Raw genomic sequence first — 17951 nt, forward strand, 5'->3', positions numbered from 1 at the left:
TGCCACAGCACTGAGTTTGGGTTCATATAACGTGCTGGGCCCTTAACCCTGATTAACAAAAAACAATTGTGGTGTTCATACGATACACTGGGGCCCAACAAGCAAATCAACTAATGATCTAGCTTCTCACAATACCCTAAAGTAATTATGGATTTGCCATAATAAAATTAAACCACAAATTACCTAACATCATTTAGACTAATCTAGCATGTTGTATGAACACATGAGCATGTTCACATAAAAATATTGGCATAGTTTAACCTTAACAATGATCAACCCAGGGAATATAAGTGTAACAAACAAAATATTAAATAATATACACTAAATTATGCAATTGACATTGTTTACACACATACACACCCACCCACCCATACACACACCCACAATGCATCTAACAATATTCTCAACCTGTCGTGTGTAAAGTTCCATTGTTAGGAAAACAGGGTCCCATCAAGTGAGAGCCATAAAACTCATTTTATCCCATTATTTATTGTACTATGTAGCTTTTTAAAGACATACAAAAACCAAAGCAATACTGCCAAAAATAATTTTCATTGACTGGGACTGCTAATCCAAACAATTTTGGCTTCTATTCAATCGTGTCTGATTCTTGGAGATTGCTATAGCAAGATCAAAATCTTTCGCTAACCAAACCTGTGACTTGACTTTCGCTCCAAAACTCAATGCATCTCTTGACTCGGTTTCATTTGCTCAACTGACTCTTCTGAAAATGGTCAACTTTGCTTGTCTTATGGAGGCCTTCCCAGTTTGGAGAAGTTGCCATGTCTCATCTGGTGAGTTTGGCATATCATTGCTTGAAAGGCCCAACATTCTCAGAAAACAAGCAAAGCAGAGTTGCATGTTGTGCGGTCCCAGCCAGTCTATGGGAATTGGATAGTTACTCAGGAATTATGAGCTGTCCCCTTAAGGGAATGCATCATGGTAAATGTAGTTAAAGGTATCCTGGGAAATGTGGTTCATGTCACGTGGCCACATCTGTAATCCTGATTGGTCACTAGTTTTGACCCTCTATGGGTTGGGGGAGTTTTCCTTTTTTTTTTTGTCTGAACTCTCTAACTCATGGCAGCTTCTTTCTATCGCTATGAGATGGGTTAGGAGATAACCATCTTTTACTACAAGGCAGATATACAAAGGATTGGTCATTAAAGAAGAACTTTGTCACAAACGTGAGTTATGAGGATACCTGACGAACCAATGAATGTAATTTGTTATGGATGTCTTGTTGAGTTATCTATCTGCATCTGTACAGCTTCAAATCCACCTCTGTGCAGAAGGCAGAAAAGTAAAAGATGAAATCCTAACCATAAAGCAAACTAATGTGCATCCAGGAGTGAATGTAGAATGCTAAGTTCTGTGCCTCAGTTTGAATTGCAGGGAAGGGCAAGAACCTTCCCCCCCCCTTTCCCTTTTATGCAGGAGACTTTCCAAATATCCTACATTTTGGCTTTCAAAGGCTATCACATTTGCCTCCTTCAATTCCTTTGTCTCTGTATCAAGCCAGGAAGGGGCAAATCCCCCCTCCTTTTCTCTTCAGCGACAGAAGTGCTGTGTCTCAAATTACAACTCCTAACTGGGAAGAGTCAATTTGTAAAACAAAGGGAGGAGCCAGGTTTTACCCATCAGCCCTGCTTCTCCCCAGTTACTACCTACAATTTTTTTTCAAACAAATGTGAAACTACAATTCTCAGCAACTGAAGAGAATTTGCTCCTTTTTTCTTTCTTCTGAGACAAGGACTGCAGCTCACTGGCCATTCCAACCAAAAGCTTCCACAGGAAGTCAGTAATTAAATTACCTGGTCACCATAGAAACCATAGACTGACCATGAGGTAGAAGCCCTTTACAAATGCTGATTTACTTTATCTCTGCTGACTTGTTAATGCTTACACTGATTTTCTGAATCTTAAAGCAGCCCACAGCAACATCTGGTACTCAAAGAAAAATCTCCCTGAGTTTCCAATATGTGTTTGCATTGATAACCCCTTTTTGAAACTATTGTGAACAATTTAATCAATTTAATTCAAATGTTCCAAGATTACCTGCAACCCAACACTCAAGTAAAGCAGCCCTCATCTCCATCTGGTGGTCAAGAAGGAATTTACAGTGAAGTCAAATAATTCTTACCATTTTTTTCCTTTTTCAAGAGTAGGCAGGAAATTCTCCCCCCTCTTTTTTCTTCCACAAAGAAGTGAGACCTAAGCAACGCAGCCCACAGCTACACCTGGGGCCCAAGGAGAAATTTCCCAGACTTTGATTTTTTACACAGTTTCTCAAATATTGACCAGAGTGTTTCTCCAATGATAACCCCTTTTTTGCAACTATTGTGCACCATTTAATCAACTTAATTCAAATGTCCCAAGAGTAACTGCATCCTAACATGGGCGTAGCCCATGACCCTCTGCTGCCACCTTGTGAAGCAAGTGACAATAATAGGCATATTTCTGCATTCCACCCTCAAGTCTTCAGACTACGCTACGCATATTTCTGCATTCCACCCTCAAGTCTTCAGACTACGCTACGCATATTTCTGCATTCAGCCCTCTAGTCTTCAGACTTTGAGATGCAACTTCTAGTGCCCCCTTGTGTTGCAAACTCATGCACCCTAGAAGCAGCCATACCGTGTGCTGTGCTAGCATCGCCCAGACTCTGCAGTGCCACCTACGTGCTCAAGTAATAAATTCAGCAGCAACTCTACTTTCTGCTACCTGTTTGCAGCGCCCCCTAATACAAAAAAGGGAATTGCACGGAAAACCACTAAAATTTTCCAAAATTCTCCCTTTACCAATTTGACTCATGGCAACTTCCTCAGCCATGACAGATGTCTCTGATGTACCAGAAGACCTGAATCCTCCACCCACCCTTGTTGTAAACATGGAGACTGGTTCCCAACAACCGTCTTTAGATGACCAACCCTCTGGAGAAGTCGCGATACCTCCGAGAGCCTACGATCTCAGAAAGAGTAAGAAGCTTACCGAATCCATGGAAGAACACTTGAGGAACGATTGGCAGCAGCAATATCACCGCTACACAGACTCATGGGTGAAGCTTGAGAAGATCTGTGATGCCCCAAAACATAAGCTGCCCCTGAGAAACTCCGCACATTGCTAGATGATCTAGATGCCCTTTTCGCATGGTGGAGATGCAGCGAAAACAACCTCAAGTCCATCCAGTCAAGACTAGGTGACCCCAAACTCCTAATACACATCCAATACTTCGAGGAGTTTCACAAGGAACGCGAAGACTGTGTCAAGGAAAGCAAGACAGCCTTTCAGACAACGCTCCACAACACGCGTCGGCAGGAAGTAACGTCAAGGGAGCAGACCACATCCGACATAGCTCCTCGATCACATGTGTCTTCTTCCCACCATTCTAAGAAAGCCTCCTCCCTCCATCCCAAATCAGCTTCATCATGGGCAGGCACCAGTGTCTTGTGCCAATTCTCTGCTGCCAGCTCTCACCATCTTTCCAGAGCATCCTCCCGTCGCAGTAACGCATCTAAGGACTCCAAAGCAGCAAGTTCTGCCGAACGAGCTGTAGAAGCCCAAGTTGAAGCTGCAGCAGCAGAGGCAGATTTACGTATTACGACAGAGGTGATATGGCAGAAAGTAGAAATGGCCAAACAACAGGCAGAAATGGCCAAACAACAGGCAGAAATGGCCAAAGCTCAGGCCAATCAACAAGCAGAAATGGCCAAACAACAGGCAGAAATAGCCAAAACTCAGGCCCAAGTAGAGTTACGACAAAGAAAGATGGCAGCGAAAACAGCATGGGCCGCAGCATGGCAGAAGGCGGCCAACACTGCCTCCCTCAACTTCGACCTTGATGAGTTGGAAGAAGAGAGCCCAGATACACGGGTCAAGGCCTACGTGAATAAGCAGCACTCGCTTCGAAACGAGCAGATGGAACCACCCCAGTTGCCTAACAGTTTCCCACAACCAGAGAAGCACAGGGATGAATCTCAACCACAGACTTTACATGTCAGTTACGCAACTGACGTTGTACGACCTAAAGTACGAGATTCACTTCCTACCAACAGCAAACCTTCCCCAACTGATGTTGTATGTACTAAGGTCTGAGATTCTCTTCCCAGTACCAGCAACCCTACTGCAATGTCTCACGCCCTGCTGGCCGAGCAACTTAACCCACCAATGCTCACAACAACTTCTTGAGGAGTCGACATACCATCAACAACAACTGCCACACTCAATCCACAGGCAGCAGTGTTCCTGCCACAACCTCAATACCAATCTGGTTCCCAGGCACCACAAGGTAACTGCGCCCAGCCTACACATCAGCGTGATGCTCGACCATCATCCCCAGTATGGGAGAACAACATCCTCCGTAAATTCTGGAAGGAAGACTACAACCTGTCGTTGACTTACAACCCGAACCCACCTTACGAGAATCCAGGGGGAGAACCCTCTATGTCAATACCTCTCCCCAGCTCAGCAAATGCTGAAGATTACTGGAGAAACTTGGCTGTATAGAGTGGAAAGCTAAATTTGCACGCCAACGAAGATCGCAGATTCTCTGACAAGCCAGGCGGTGAGTATCTAGTCTGGAAGAAACTTTTCCTGTGCCCCATCCAGGCGGCACGCCTGAACCCTGATGAAATAATTGGACACTTGATAGCATGGCTAGGGCCACAGTCTGCCGAAATACTGAGGGCACTTTTGGCATCCCACTTAGACGACCCGGCTGGTGCCCTACGGTTATCATGGAAAAGCCTTGACGAACTGTATGGTGCTTCTGAGGACATAGAAGCAACACTCTTGGATAGCCTCAACAGTTTTCCTAAAATTCCTATCGACAAGCCTTGCCGAATCATAGACCTCGCTAACATACTTGTCCAGCTGAGAACGGCACAATGGGATCCCAACTTACTTGGACTCACCTGTCTTGATCATGTCGACACGCAGAACAAAATTGTTTGAAAACTTCCGCAGGTGCTAATTGAAAAGTGGCTCCAGTTGACTGACACCTTCATGGCCAAGGGTCGCCACCGCTTTGTACCCTTCACACTTCTTGAAGAATTCGTGTCCCACCAGGTGACTGTGTGCAACACATACCGGGCCCGTGGACTCAGAGCTGTTAGTCCTCCTAATGACAGAAGATACAACAGCGACCATATATCGCCCTCAGCCCTATGTACACTACCAGGGAAAGACCCTTCATGGTTGTCCATAATACCGAGATTGACTCCTCATCCACACACAGTTGGGGAGAGAACTCATCAGATACAGACCAATTTAGATCTCCAAATACAAGGAGAAACCAGTTTTTTCCTATGCACAACACTCATCTCTCGCTGAACAGCTGCACTGGGTTTGCAGCGAAATCACTGACCCAATGAAGAGTTGCTAAGGGAGTACCAATACTGCTACAGGTGTTGTGAATCCAAACACCTGTCCAAGTACCGCACAGCCAAGGTGCAATGCGACATGCCATAGTGACCAGTACCTGACCGTGCTGCATCCAGACTCTGAGCCGCCACGGCAGATATCTCGTAACCCTCCTTCGGACAAGGAGCCTCAACGTAACACAGAAGCATGCAGGGCTCCTCGACAGACTGCCAAACCACAACCGCAACCAAGCTGAGCATCAACTGCACAGCACTGTGCACCGACCCACCACACCCTCGTTCGTGTCTTCCCATCAGCTTAGCCTGAAGATTCCATGAAAATGTATGTGCGAATAGACACTCAAAACACCTGCACCCTGGCCAGACCCGCATTCTTCAACCTCTTTGAAGTGCAACAGGACAAACTTCCCTTCACTGTATCAACATGCCATGGACCAAGAAGCACAGCGGGGAGGAGAGCTACTGGACTCTGCATAGAGTCATTGGATGGAAGTTCCCGGTTTCCACTACTGCCCGTATTTGAATGTGAAGGGATACCGAACGACTGCAGTCAGATTGCAACACCTGAGGTCATAAGCAGCATGCCTCACCTACAGCACCTGGCTCATCACTTCCGCGCTCTAGATCCGGAGGCTGATATCCTACTCTTGCTATGAAATAATGCCCCACGTGCCTTTCTCTTCTCCGAGTCAGTCGGCAACCCTGTAGATGGCCCAGTGGCCATCAAATCTCCACTAGGATGGGGGATCGTAGGAATTGTCAGTGATGATTGGATGCAGGCTCCAACCCAGGCAAATGCTCCAACTGCCTTCCAATGCCCTTTAACACCATCAAAAACAAGAATGCCATTCCAGCCTCAAAGGCCGCCGGTGATCAGTACACTTTTGCTAGGACACCCTAAACGGCCGCCAACAACCACCAGATGTCCACTAAGATGCTCTACACGGGCATATGCCTACGCAACACCCTTTCCAACAGCTTCCCGATGCCTTTTGACACCATGGAAGCAAGAGTACCGTTCCAATCCTAAAAGGCCACCAGAAGCGACCACCAGACTTTCACCTTTGCCATCAAGAGTACCTATACACCCTAAAAGGCTGCCAGAGGTGACCAGCAGACTCGCACCAAGAGGCTGAACTTGAAGATTGAACCTCAAGCTTTGATGCTTTGCTTTGTTTGATGCTTTATTAATGTTTACTGTTTTTCTTAGTTACATAGCTAACTGTTTATCTTAGTTATATAGTTATCTGCTATTCATAGTATTACTGTTTACTGCTTATCTTAGTTTATAGTTAATTTTTTTCTCTTCTCTTAATAGTGGAATTTACAATTCCAGGCGGGGAGTGTGCTGTCCCAGCCAGTCTATGGAAATTGGATAGTTACTTAGGAATTATGAGCTGTCCCCTTAAGGGAATGCATCATGGTAAATGTAGTTAAAGGTATCCTGGGAAATGTAGTTCATGTCACGTGACCACTGTTAGGTATAACATTGATACCCAACAAGGTTTGGGTGGATAAATATATAAACTAAGGTATCATAGTTTAAGTGTTTATAACTTTAAGCACCACACTGCATGTAATTAGCCAATTAAGGGTGCGGTTAGAAACTGCAATAAGAGGAAGCAGTAGAAAGCTTGCTACTTACTGCCTATTGTTTTACTGTTTACCGTTTGCTGTTTACTGTTTACTGCTGTTTACTGCTGGATACAACTGTTTATTACTGTTTTACTGCGACTGTCTACTGTTTGATCGTTCTACTGAATATCCAGCGTTATCCTCTGGAGAAAGGCATCGGAGGAGGAGAAGATATCTTTATCGGCTGATAAAGATATAGTAAGGACTATTATCTGGACTGAGTTAGTGAGTCTTACTGAATGGATATATTGTGAATGACATACGGACTGATTGACAATGCTTAAACTCTAACTGGATTAAAAACTATTTAAACTACAAACAGTGTTTGTGTTCAGTGTGTGTATACTCTAAAACCCTTCCTCTCTCATTTGGCTGCCTGGCTTGACTGCTGCTGCATACTTTGCTAGGGGTTTATCCCCAAACACTAACAATGGTTATGGGCCCAGCTGCACAGTCTAACTAACCAGCATATAGCAGTGAGAGTTGGTGTGAGTTGCACATTACTGTAAAAACAAACTGTTTTTAATTAGTTTAAAATAGTCATATATCTGAAGAGTAATGGCACAAGTAAATCTACCACATCTGTCCCTGGTGTCCAGGCTAGATGGAACAAACTATGTTTCATGGTCAATGAAATGTAGTTTACTTCTACGTAAAGAAGGTTTGTGGGAAATAATAACAAACCCACCAGATGTGAGTAGATGGGATCCTGATGATGAAGAGGATAACAAAAAGTTACAAGACTATAAACGGAAGAATGAGCAGGCTTTATGCATCATAGGACTGACTCTCTGTGACCAGCAGCTTGTCCATATTCGTGGAGAAGAAAATGCTGCAAACTGCTGGGAGAACCTTAGGAAGATATATGTTCGGGACAGTGTGGGAGCGCATATAAATCTTACACGGAAGCTGTTTCGAACACATCTTCAAAGGAATGGAGACATGTTAGCTCATTTAAACTGTATGAAGAGCATTTTTCAAGAATTACAAGAAAAAGAGCTTATCTTTAATGAACTGCAACAAATATACATTATATTATCTTCATTAGATCAAAGCTATGATGACTATGTAACTTCGTTGGAAGTATTGCCTAAGGATAGCCTCTCATTAACCGAGATTACAGGCAGGCTACTAGAAGAAGCCAGAAGAAGGTGTGAACGTGACCAGCTGAGAGAAGATAAATCTAAGAAAGAAGAGAAATTATCTTCAAAGCTTGATAGAAACCAGCTTAGTAAAGGAAAGCACCCGGAAGAAGAGAATTTATCTTCGACGGCATACACAATTAAAAAGTGTTTTAATTGTGGAGGAAGAGGACATATGGCAAGTTTCTGCAAAAAGGAAAAAGCCAGAATGTAAAAAAGCCCAAGAAAGCCTTTGAACTAACCATGTTTAGCAACTGTGATGTGAAGAATGATTTATGGGTGGTGGACAGTGGTGCATCCCACTGCATCACGAGAGATAAGACAAAATTTGTAAAAATGTCTACAAGCTCTCAACATATATCACTTGCTAATGGCTGGAACCTGAAAGCGAAAGGAGAAGGTACTGCACATTGTCCGTGCATAAATCAGGATATAAAAATGTTGTATGTACCGCAACCAAAGTTCAACTTGCTTTCTGTAAGGGTATTAGTCAAACTAGGTTATGTAATTACATTTAAAAATAATAATTGCATAATTGAGAAGGATAAAAAGGGTAACTGCAGCTTTAAATGGAACGTTATACGTCTTAGATGATAGTAAGAAAGGGGAGGCACAGACTGTATTTAACAATATAAAGCCTCATAATGAATGTATCCATTTATTGCATAGGCGTTTGGGGCATGTAAATTTTAAAATGCTAAAACGTACAGTAGAGTTATCTGATGGAATAAGGTTAAAACCTTGTGATAAATATTTGCGTTGTAATGTTTGCTGTGAAGATAAGAGCAAAGTATTGCCTGCAAATAGGTTAAATGGTTTCAAAACCAAAGAACCTTTAGAAGTGATATTTGCAGACATCATAGGTCCAAAGAAACCCAGTATGGGGGTGCTCGATATATACTGAGCATTATGGACCACCATTCTAGATATGGGTTTTGCTACTTAATGAAGAGCAAAACTGAAACATATCAATATTTTTTCAACTGGCTTAAATTTGCAGAAAGAAAGACTAAACGGCAACTGATAACCCTGGTGACAGATAATGGTACGGAATTTGTTAACAACAAATTCCAGAACAGACTAAAGGTAGCTGGAATAGAGCACAAGAAGTCTGCACCATACAGGCCAGAACACAACGCATTCATAGAGAGAAGAGGCCAAACACTACAGGCAATGGTTAGAACAATGTTAACTGATTCTGGATTACCTGATTCTTTGTGGGGGGAGGCTACAATGTGTGCTAATAACATATTGAACAACGTTGTTAACACAACGACAGGTGAAATACCATTCACCAAGTGGCATGGCAGGAAACCTGACCTAAGTTACCTGCACACATTTGGTGCACCAGCATGGGTGCATATCCCTAAACAACTCAGGCATAAAGGGCAACACAGAGCTAAACGATTTTTCTTCGTTGGTTACCAGGCAAACCATAGGGCATATAGATTTTGGGAGAAAGGCACATCTAAGGTGTTATGTAGTGCTAGTGCCCAATTTCTAGAGCACGTAGGATGGGAGAAGTTAGAATAGGATATCAATAAAGAAGTAATTATTGAATCCTATAGAAATCCCATTAGTTATCCCTGTAACTTTAAGAATAAAGTAAAGAGAGAAATACAGGAAGAAATAGAACCCATAAAGGAAGAAATAGATCCAATAGCTGAGCAGGATGAGGAAGATGAACAGGTAGTAATTCAAAAAGTCCTCCTGCAAGCCCTGTAATTCCCAGAAGAACTACACGAATATCTAGACCGCCTGATAGGTACCAGGCTAACACAGTGTGCCAGATTAATAGAGTTCCATGTACTGTAGATGAAATAAAAATGTATCCTACTAAGGATAAGGAAAGTTGGTATGCAGCAATGAATAAGGAACTGAACTCATTAAAGAATATGAAAGTATATGAGAATGCGAGATTACCTGTAGATATGAAGTCCATTGGCTGCAAATGGATCTTTAAGGTAAAATCTGATAAAGATGGAAATATAATCCATAAGGCACGATTAGTAGCCCAAGGTTTTAGACAGAATGCCAATGACTATGATGAGGTGTTTGCACCTAGTCTTAAGGCAGCAACCTTGAGGGCAGCTTTAGTGTGGGCAGCTAGCAAAAAAATATATAATTAACCACCTAGATGTGGAAACCGCTTACTTGCACGCCCCATTAAGACACACTATATATATGAAAAAACCTGTTGGAATTAAAAGTGAAATAATAGATAATAATGATTGTTGGTTGTTAAAAAAAAGCCTCTATGGTCTTAAACAATCAGGCTATGAATGGAACCAGTATATTGTAAAGGAACTAGACAATATAGGATTTAAAGCTGGTTTAGCTTGATCCATGTCTGTTTAAGAGGGAGACAAATGGGAAAGTATCATTATTATTGTTGTTCACTGATGATATTGCATTGATTACTGAAACTAATGATGAGGCCAATAAAATAATAGCATCATTAGGAAAGAAAATAAAGATTAAGCAATTAGGGGAGATAAAAAAATATCTCGGTTTAAATATACAGAAAACACAGAAGGGCTTTAAGATATCTCAGGAAGATAAGATATGCAAATTGCTAATAGATTATAAAATGGAGCTTTGTAAGCCGGCTGACTCCAATGAGTCAGGAGTTTAGCAACACTGATGCACAAAGCCCGGGGTTTGATAAGGTAATTTATCAATCATTAATTGGTAGTTTGTCTTATATTAGCAATTGGTCTAGACCAGACATATCGTACAGTGTGAATCAGTTAGCTCGTTTCAATTCTGCACCAAGTGAAAGACACTGGATTGCAGCTAAAAGAATATTAAGATATCTTAAAAAGACAATGAATTATTCATTGTATCTAGAGCCAAAAGGTGATCTAATTCTGAGTGCTTATGCTGATGCTAGTTTTGCATCAGAAAGAGACACAAGAAAGTCGACTTCAGGAACAGCCATAATGCTGGGTAAGACATTAATAGGTTGGAAGTCAATAAGACAACAGCATATAAGTTTGTCAACTATGGAGGCAGAATTCTCCTGTTTATCGCTATTATGTACAGAATTGATTATGTATAAGCAAATGATGAATGATATAGGCATAACTGTGAATTATCCTATAATTATACATGAAGATAATCAGGCAGCAATTCAAATGGCCACAAATATTGCAGTCAAAACTAGGAGCAAGCATACAGATTTAAGGTACCTAAACGTTAGACAATCTGTGAGAAGTAAAATGATACAGCTGGAGTACTGCATGTCGGAGGACAATGTAGCTGATAATTTTACAAAAGCCCAAGGTGCCAGGAAGCACCAGGAGTGTTGTGAAAACTATGGGGTTAGATTGTAAAGGTATTATATATTTATATCACCCAAAAGGGGAGAATGTTAGGTATAACATTGATACCCAACAAGGTTTGGGTGGATAAATATATAAACTAAGGTATCATAGTTTAAGTGTTTATAACTTTAAGCACCACACTGCATGTAATTAGCCAATTAAGGGTGCGGTTAGAAACTGCAATAAGAGGAAGCAGTAGAAAGCTTGCTACTTACTGCCTATTGTTTTACTGTTTACCGTTTGCTGTTTACTGTTTACTGCTGTTTACTGCTGGATACAACTGTTTATTACTGTTTTACTGCGACTGTCTACTGTTTGATCGTTCTACTGAATATCCAGCATTATCCTCTGGAGAAAGGCATCGGAGGAGGAGAAGATATCTTTATCGGCTGATAAAGATATAGTAAGGACTATTATCTGGACTGAGTTAGTGAGTCTTACTGAATGGATATATTGTGAATGACATACGGACTGATTGACAATGCTTAAACTCTAACTGGATTAAAAACTATTTAAACTACAAACAGTGTTTGTGTTCAGTGTGTGTATACTCTAAAACCCTTCCTCTCTCATTTGGCTGCCTGGCTTGACTGCTGCTGCATACTTTGCTAGGGGTTTATCCCCAAACACTAACAACCACATCTGTAATCTTGATTGGTCACTAGATTGACCCTCGAGGGGTTAGGGGAGGTTTCCCTCCATTCTTGCCTGGACTCATGAACTGATAGTAGCTTCCTTCTTTCACTACGAGATGGGTTAAGAGATAACCATCTTTTACCTGCAAGGCCGATATACATAGGATTGGTCATTAAAGAAGAACTTCATCACAAACATGAGTTATGGGGATACCTGATTGTTGTGGCCCCGATTCCCGAGCCTATGCTGTCAGAGGAAGAGGACCTGGAAGATGAGGAGGAGGAACTGGGAATGCCTTCCTCCCCAGGACCTTCCTCCCTGATAATGCCTCAGGTCCCATCAGACAACCGAGAGGAACAGCCTGAGATTAATCAGGAGGAAGGCATATCGGAGCAGCCCCTGACAGGAAGTAAAGAGGAAGAGTGTTGGCTCGATCCTAAGCAGCGTCGTAGGGAGAAATGTGAGCAGCAATGTAGGAGGCGTGGGAGGGTCAGAGAGTGAGCTGAGTCATTGAGCCACACCCCACAGGGGATAAAAGTGGGTGTGTTTTCTCCTGAAACTTTGTACGGGACAAAGTTTAACCTTACTTCAGATTTTCTTTGTGGACTGCCTTTGTGATTTTCTGTGAGTAAAATATTATTTACTATCAGTTCGGACTTGGCAGGCAGGACGTGTTGGAATGCCAAGAATATTATCAGTTCCAAAGAATTAACTCTGTGAAGTCCGAGCCAGCTTGCCTGCCTGTGTTTGTGTGAGTTTGTACTCTTTCATCTTTTGGGAAAGAGGAAAGGCAAGACAGAACACCTGATGAACCAATAAATGTAATTTGTTATGGACGTCTTGTTGAGTTATCTATCTGCATCTGTACAGCTTCAAATCCACCTCTGTGCAGAAGGCAGAAAACATGTGATTTGCTTCTCCCTGATTCTGACTGGTTCACATATCCGCAACTTGGAGAAGACTTCTTCATATTTCTTTGATATTTTAAATCAAATCTACGGTTATTTTAAACCAAATCTATAGATGTCAGCCTATAGTGTTGGAAAGGAAATATTTCTTGCAGAAGAGTTTGTTTTACAACTATTTAGATATCCGGAAGGGTGTGTGTGTGTGTTGTGTTAAAAAAAAGTTATGACGGTGGCTACATCCATACAATCAATACCCTTTTTACATGCATCACGATTGCATTCATATCTGATGGCATGATTGTGGCCGCTATCTTGAATTTTTTGACATGTAACTTCTCTTTCCCCTGCAATTACTTACGTATCTGGTTTGGTCCCCCACCACCACCCCCGGAAGATTAACTGCTCTTTCAGTCCTGTTTGGAAGCCTAAGGTTAAGAGAAACTGGCCTCTTCGTGAAATAAGTAGGTAGGCAACCGTATCCAATTCAACCAATATACACGTGAAAAACTCAGTGTCCTGATTTAAAGCTGGCTGGAGTAATGCACTGGATGAGAACTAATCAGCACCTTAATCCACAAAAGGTACAGATTTTGTTTGGCAGTGGGTTTATTTGTCAATTGGTTTTCATCCTATTCTAGGAAGGATCATACCTTCAAAAGCAGGGTTGCTCAATTTTATGAACTTTAAGATCTTCTTCAGGTGTCTGTTCCTTGCAAGGCAAACTATGTGACTGCCGAGATAAAGCCTTGGCAGTGATGGTGTCCCATTTATGCAGCACCAACTCAAAATAATTTTGCTTGGCATATATACAGTATTATGTTTCTAAATGTCAGGCAAAGAACCTCCCATTTTCCTATCATTTTAAGAACCATTCTGGCTTTTCCAGCTTAACTATTTAATTGCTCCTGTTCTGTGATTTTATACTGTAATTACAACATAAAGTAAGTGCAGCTGATCGTGCAGTTTTTATTTTATATGTAGTGCTCTTCTTCATACAGATGTTATTGTTTTGGTTGTTTTTTCTTATAGTTGTGCTTTTCTACAGTGTTTATATACTGCCCATAAAACTTGGGCTACATAAAGGAACAATAAACAAGAGTTATAATTGCAGATTGCTGTATGGGTAAGAAGAAATGTCTAGACCACAATCTGATTCATAGTGTGCATTTGTACAACATGACAAATACACTATGATTTAGAGCAGGGGTGGGCAACTATGGCCCTTTTATGAATTATGGACTTCAACTCCCAGAATTCCTGAGCAAGCCATGCTAGCTCAGGAATTTTGGGAGTTGAAGTCCACAAGTCATAAAAGGGCCATAGTTGCCCACCTCTGATTTAGAGCATACCTGTTGGCAAAGTTTACCCACCACACCAAGCCATTATATTCACGTAACATCTGAGTTCACACAACTAGCTTAATCCAACCCATTTCAGTTTTACTGCCTGCTAAATACAAAGCAGTTTGTCCAAGCCCCAAGAATCTCTTGGAAACAACCATTTTTATAAAGAGCAATTTTGACCAATTGTGGAAAGAGGTCAAACCTTGTAGGACTGTTTATTTGCCACAAGGTGTCAGCCATATTCTTACTTTTTGGAAAAAGTGAGCTGCGCAGTCAGAATGACAATATGCAAAGTTGGGAGAAGATTGTGGTCTGTCGGAACAAGGAAAACAGGGCAGCGGTTTAGAAAACCAGAAAAACTATGGTTGAGTAAAATTCCTAGTTGCCAGAATAACCAGCATTAATCTGAAGCAAATTTCTTTTGCTACATTGGGTCAAAATAATAGACTGAGGGACTTCAACTCCCAGAATACTTGGTTTCAGACATGTCCTTTCGATATTGCCATCTTCATATTCCCAGGAACAAGATACCTTTGATATTTTTTAGCTGTATTGATGTTAATCATATTTTCTCCTGGTTTCTCTTCCATCTGAGCAGCTTCAGATTATTATTGGTTAACCTGTCCTCCATTTGGGCAATGCATAGGTTTGAAACAAGCACAATAGAGGCTGGGTAGAGACCATCAATCTGAACCTATGTCACATGGGTAGGTACTGATCCAAGGGGTAATATGCATCTTTGAGCTTCTACTAAGAGATGCAGGTTGGACAAGATGATCTCTAAGGGCCTTTCCAGGTTTGTATTCTGTAGTCTGAACACAGTTAATAAAGGGTTTCCCAACCTTGGCAATTTTAAAATGCATGGACTTCCAGAATTCCTCAACTAGCACGGCTGTACTAAGAGGAGAAATAAAAATATAAACGTAAATCCACTACTTCTAAATTTGGAAGCTCTGTATGCTATTCAGGGGTGTTAAGAGGGAGGGTTAGAAAAGTCAAGATGGTATCCACAACCACACAATTATAGCCCGATCCCTTTTCTGGTGTTGCATGTACAATGATCCCAAGAAGGAGATCTGGTTTCAATTGTGCAGTTTGGCAGTCCTTCTCACTTACTTTAAACTCCCTTTGGGGACATTCCTGTTACTACTGCAAACAGCAGCTAGAAATAGATCTGCCCTCCCTGAATTACTTCAACTCTTCTTTAAAATCAGATGCTACTGTTGCAGGAAGTTCCCCAAGTTATTTCAATACAATCTCAACTTATGATCTTGACTATGTATCCGAATGGTCAAACAAATGGCAACTTCAAATCTCAACAAATAAATGCTCTGTCTTACATATTGGCAAAAAAAAATCAGAAAATAAAATACAAGCTGAATAGTCAAGACCTTGTTGATGACCCAAGCTCTGTAAAGGACCTTGGAATACTCACCTCTAATGATCTGAGTGCTAGAGCCCACTGCAACTACATAGCCAAAAAGGCATTAAGAGTTGTTAACCTAATCCTACGTAGCTTTTTCTCTGGTAATATCACACTACTAACCAGAGCATACAAAACATTTGCTAGACCAATACTCGAATACAGTTCATCAGTCTGGAACCCTCATTACGTATATGATATTAGCACAATTGAGAAAGTCCAGAAATATTTCACAAGAAGAGTTCTCCACTCTTCTACTCGTTGTAGAATACCTTATGCCACCAGACTTGAAATTCTAGAACTAGAAAACCTTGAATTACGCCGTCTTCGGTCTGACTTAAGCATGGTATATAAAATCATACATTGCAATGTCCTACCTGTCAATGAATACTTCAGCTTCAACCATAACAACACAAGAGCACACAATAGTTACAAACTCAAAGTAAACCGCACCAAACTTGATTGCAGGAAATACGACTTCAGCAATAGAGTAGTCAATGTCTGGAATACTCTACCCGACTCTGTAGTCTCTTCCCCAAACCCCAAAAACTTTAACCTTAGACTGTCTACCATTGACCTCACCCCTTTCCTAAGAGGTCTGTAGGGGGCGTGCATAAGCGCACCAACGTGCCTACAGTCCCTGTCCTATTGTTTCTCCTATTCTTTTATTTTTCTTATATGTAACCATTTCATGCATTCACAACTATGTATACACTTATACTTATTATCTTGTAAACAATTGACAAATCAAATAAATAAATAATAAAATAAATAAAATAAATAAATGGGACAAGGCAGTTGTATGACCCTTTTTTGCCCTGTTTAAGTGAATCACTACAGTTGATGTGGTGATTAAGCAAATCCAATTCCCCCATTGACTTTCCCTGTCCGAAGCCCTCTAAGTGGGTCACAAATGGTGATGATGACATGAGCTCAAGATTTTGCAACCCTCATAAATACATGCCAGTTGCCAAGTGTCTGAATTTGATCATGTGACTGTGGGATTGCTGCAACAGTCATAAATGTGAGAACCCATTGAAAGTCACTTTGAATGGCCACTAAATGAATGGTTAAGGATTACCTGCAAGTCCCTTTTTTTGTTCATTCCAAATCCCTGCCTGTTAATGCCACGGGGGAAGCAAACTTCTCCTTTTTTTAGTATCAGTAAATAAAAGTTCTGTGTATTTATAGCTTCATTAACTTCAACAATGGCTTCTTTCTCCTTAAATCAAAAGCTCCAACGCTTTTTACCCTTTTCTCCTTTTCTCCATCCTTCTCCCTTTGATCATTTTGGCTGATATTTACAGCACTTTCCACAGCTTTGGTCTTTATAACAAATGGCTTGCTCTTTTTGTCTCTGCGCTGTTTTCCTTGTTGAGAAACAGAGAAAGACTAAGCTTAGAGGGAAACCATGGTGAGATTTCTCCTGCATGCCCAGTTACAGGCTGGGTCAATTATAGTCAAAGCATCTTCCTTGGAATGTTCTCCTTTCTAAAGAACAGAGGGGATATTCATACTCATTGTCTATTCTCCTTTTGGGTTTCTTTTTAAAAGAAATACAAAATGTGATGCAAGCCAGAAAACAAGAAAAGATCTTTAAAAAGGTGTAGTGGAATGAAATACAGAACCAGGGTAGTTCAGATTTATAATAACAAACTAACAGTTCAAAGAGACCTTGGAGGTCTTTTAGCCCAACCTCCATCTCAAGCTGGAGATCCTACACCATTTCTGACACATGGCAGTCCAGTCTCTTCTTACAAGCCCACAGTGACGGAGCACGCACAACTTCCATTGGTTAATTGTTCTTACTGTTAGGAAATTTCTCCTTAGTTCTAAAGTTGCTTCTCTCCTTGATTAGTTTCCATTGTTTCTTGTCCTGCCCTCAGGGGCTTTGGAGAATAGCTTGACTCCCTCTTCTTTGTGGCAGCCCCTGAGATATTGGAAGGCTGCTGTCATGTCACTCCTAGTCCTTCTTTCCATTAAACCAGGCATGCCCCATTCCTGCAACCGTTCTTCATGTTTCATTCAAGTATAGGTAGTTGAGTTATGGCCGCAATTGGGACAGAATTCCTGTTGCTAAGCAAAGCAGTTGTTAACTGAGTCATGTATCACTTTATGATCTTGTCAAGCGAATCGCTGCAGTTGCTACGTGAATCA

General features: G+C 41.3%; 1 protein-coding gene across 1 annotated transcript in view; it reads right to left on the minus strand.

The window, feature by feature from the left end:
• Positions 1–17951, minus strand: part of EMP3 (epithelial membrane protein 3 (MAM blood group)) — a 112980-nt gene that overhangs the window by 51201 nt on the left and 43828 nt on the right. The window lies entirely within an intron of this gene.

The sequence above is a fragment of the Notechis scutatus genome, chromosome Z, assembly GCF_049901735.1.
Source record: "Notechis scutatus isolate UNSWTSFEM ecotype Mainland chromosome Z, rNotScu1.2, whole genome shotgun sequence".
NCBI classification, from domain to species: domain Eukaryota; kingdom Metazoa; phylum Chordata; class Lepidosauria; order Squamata; family Elapidae; genus Notechis; species Notechis scutatus.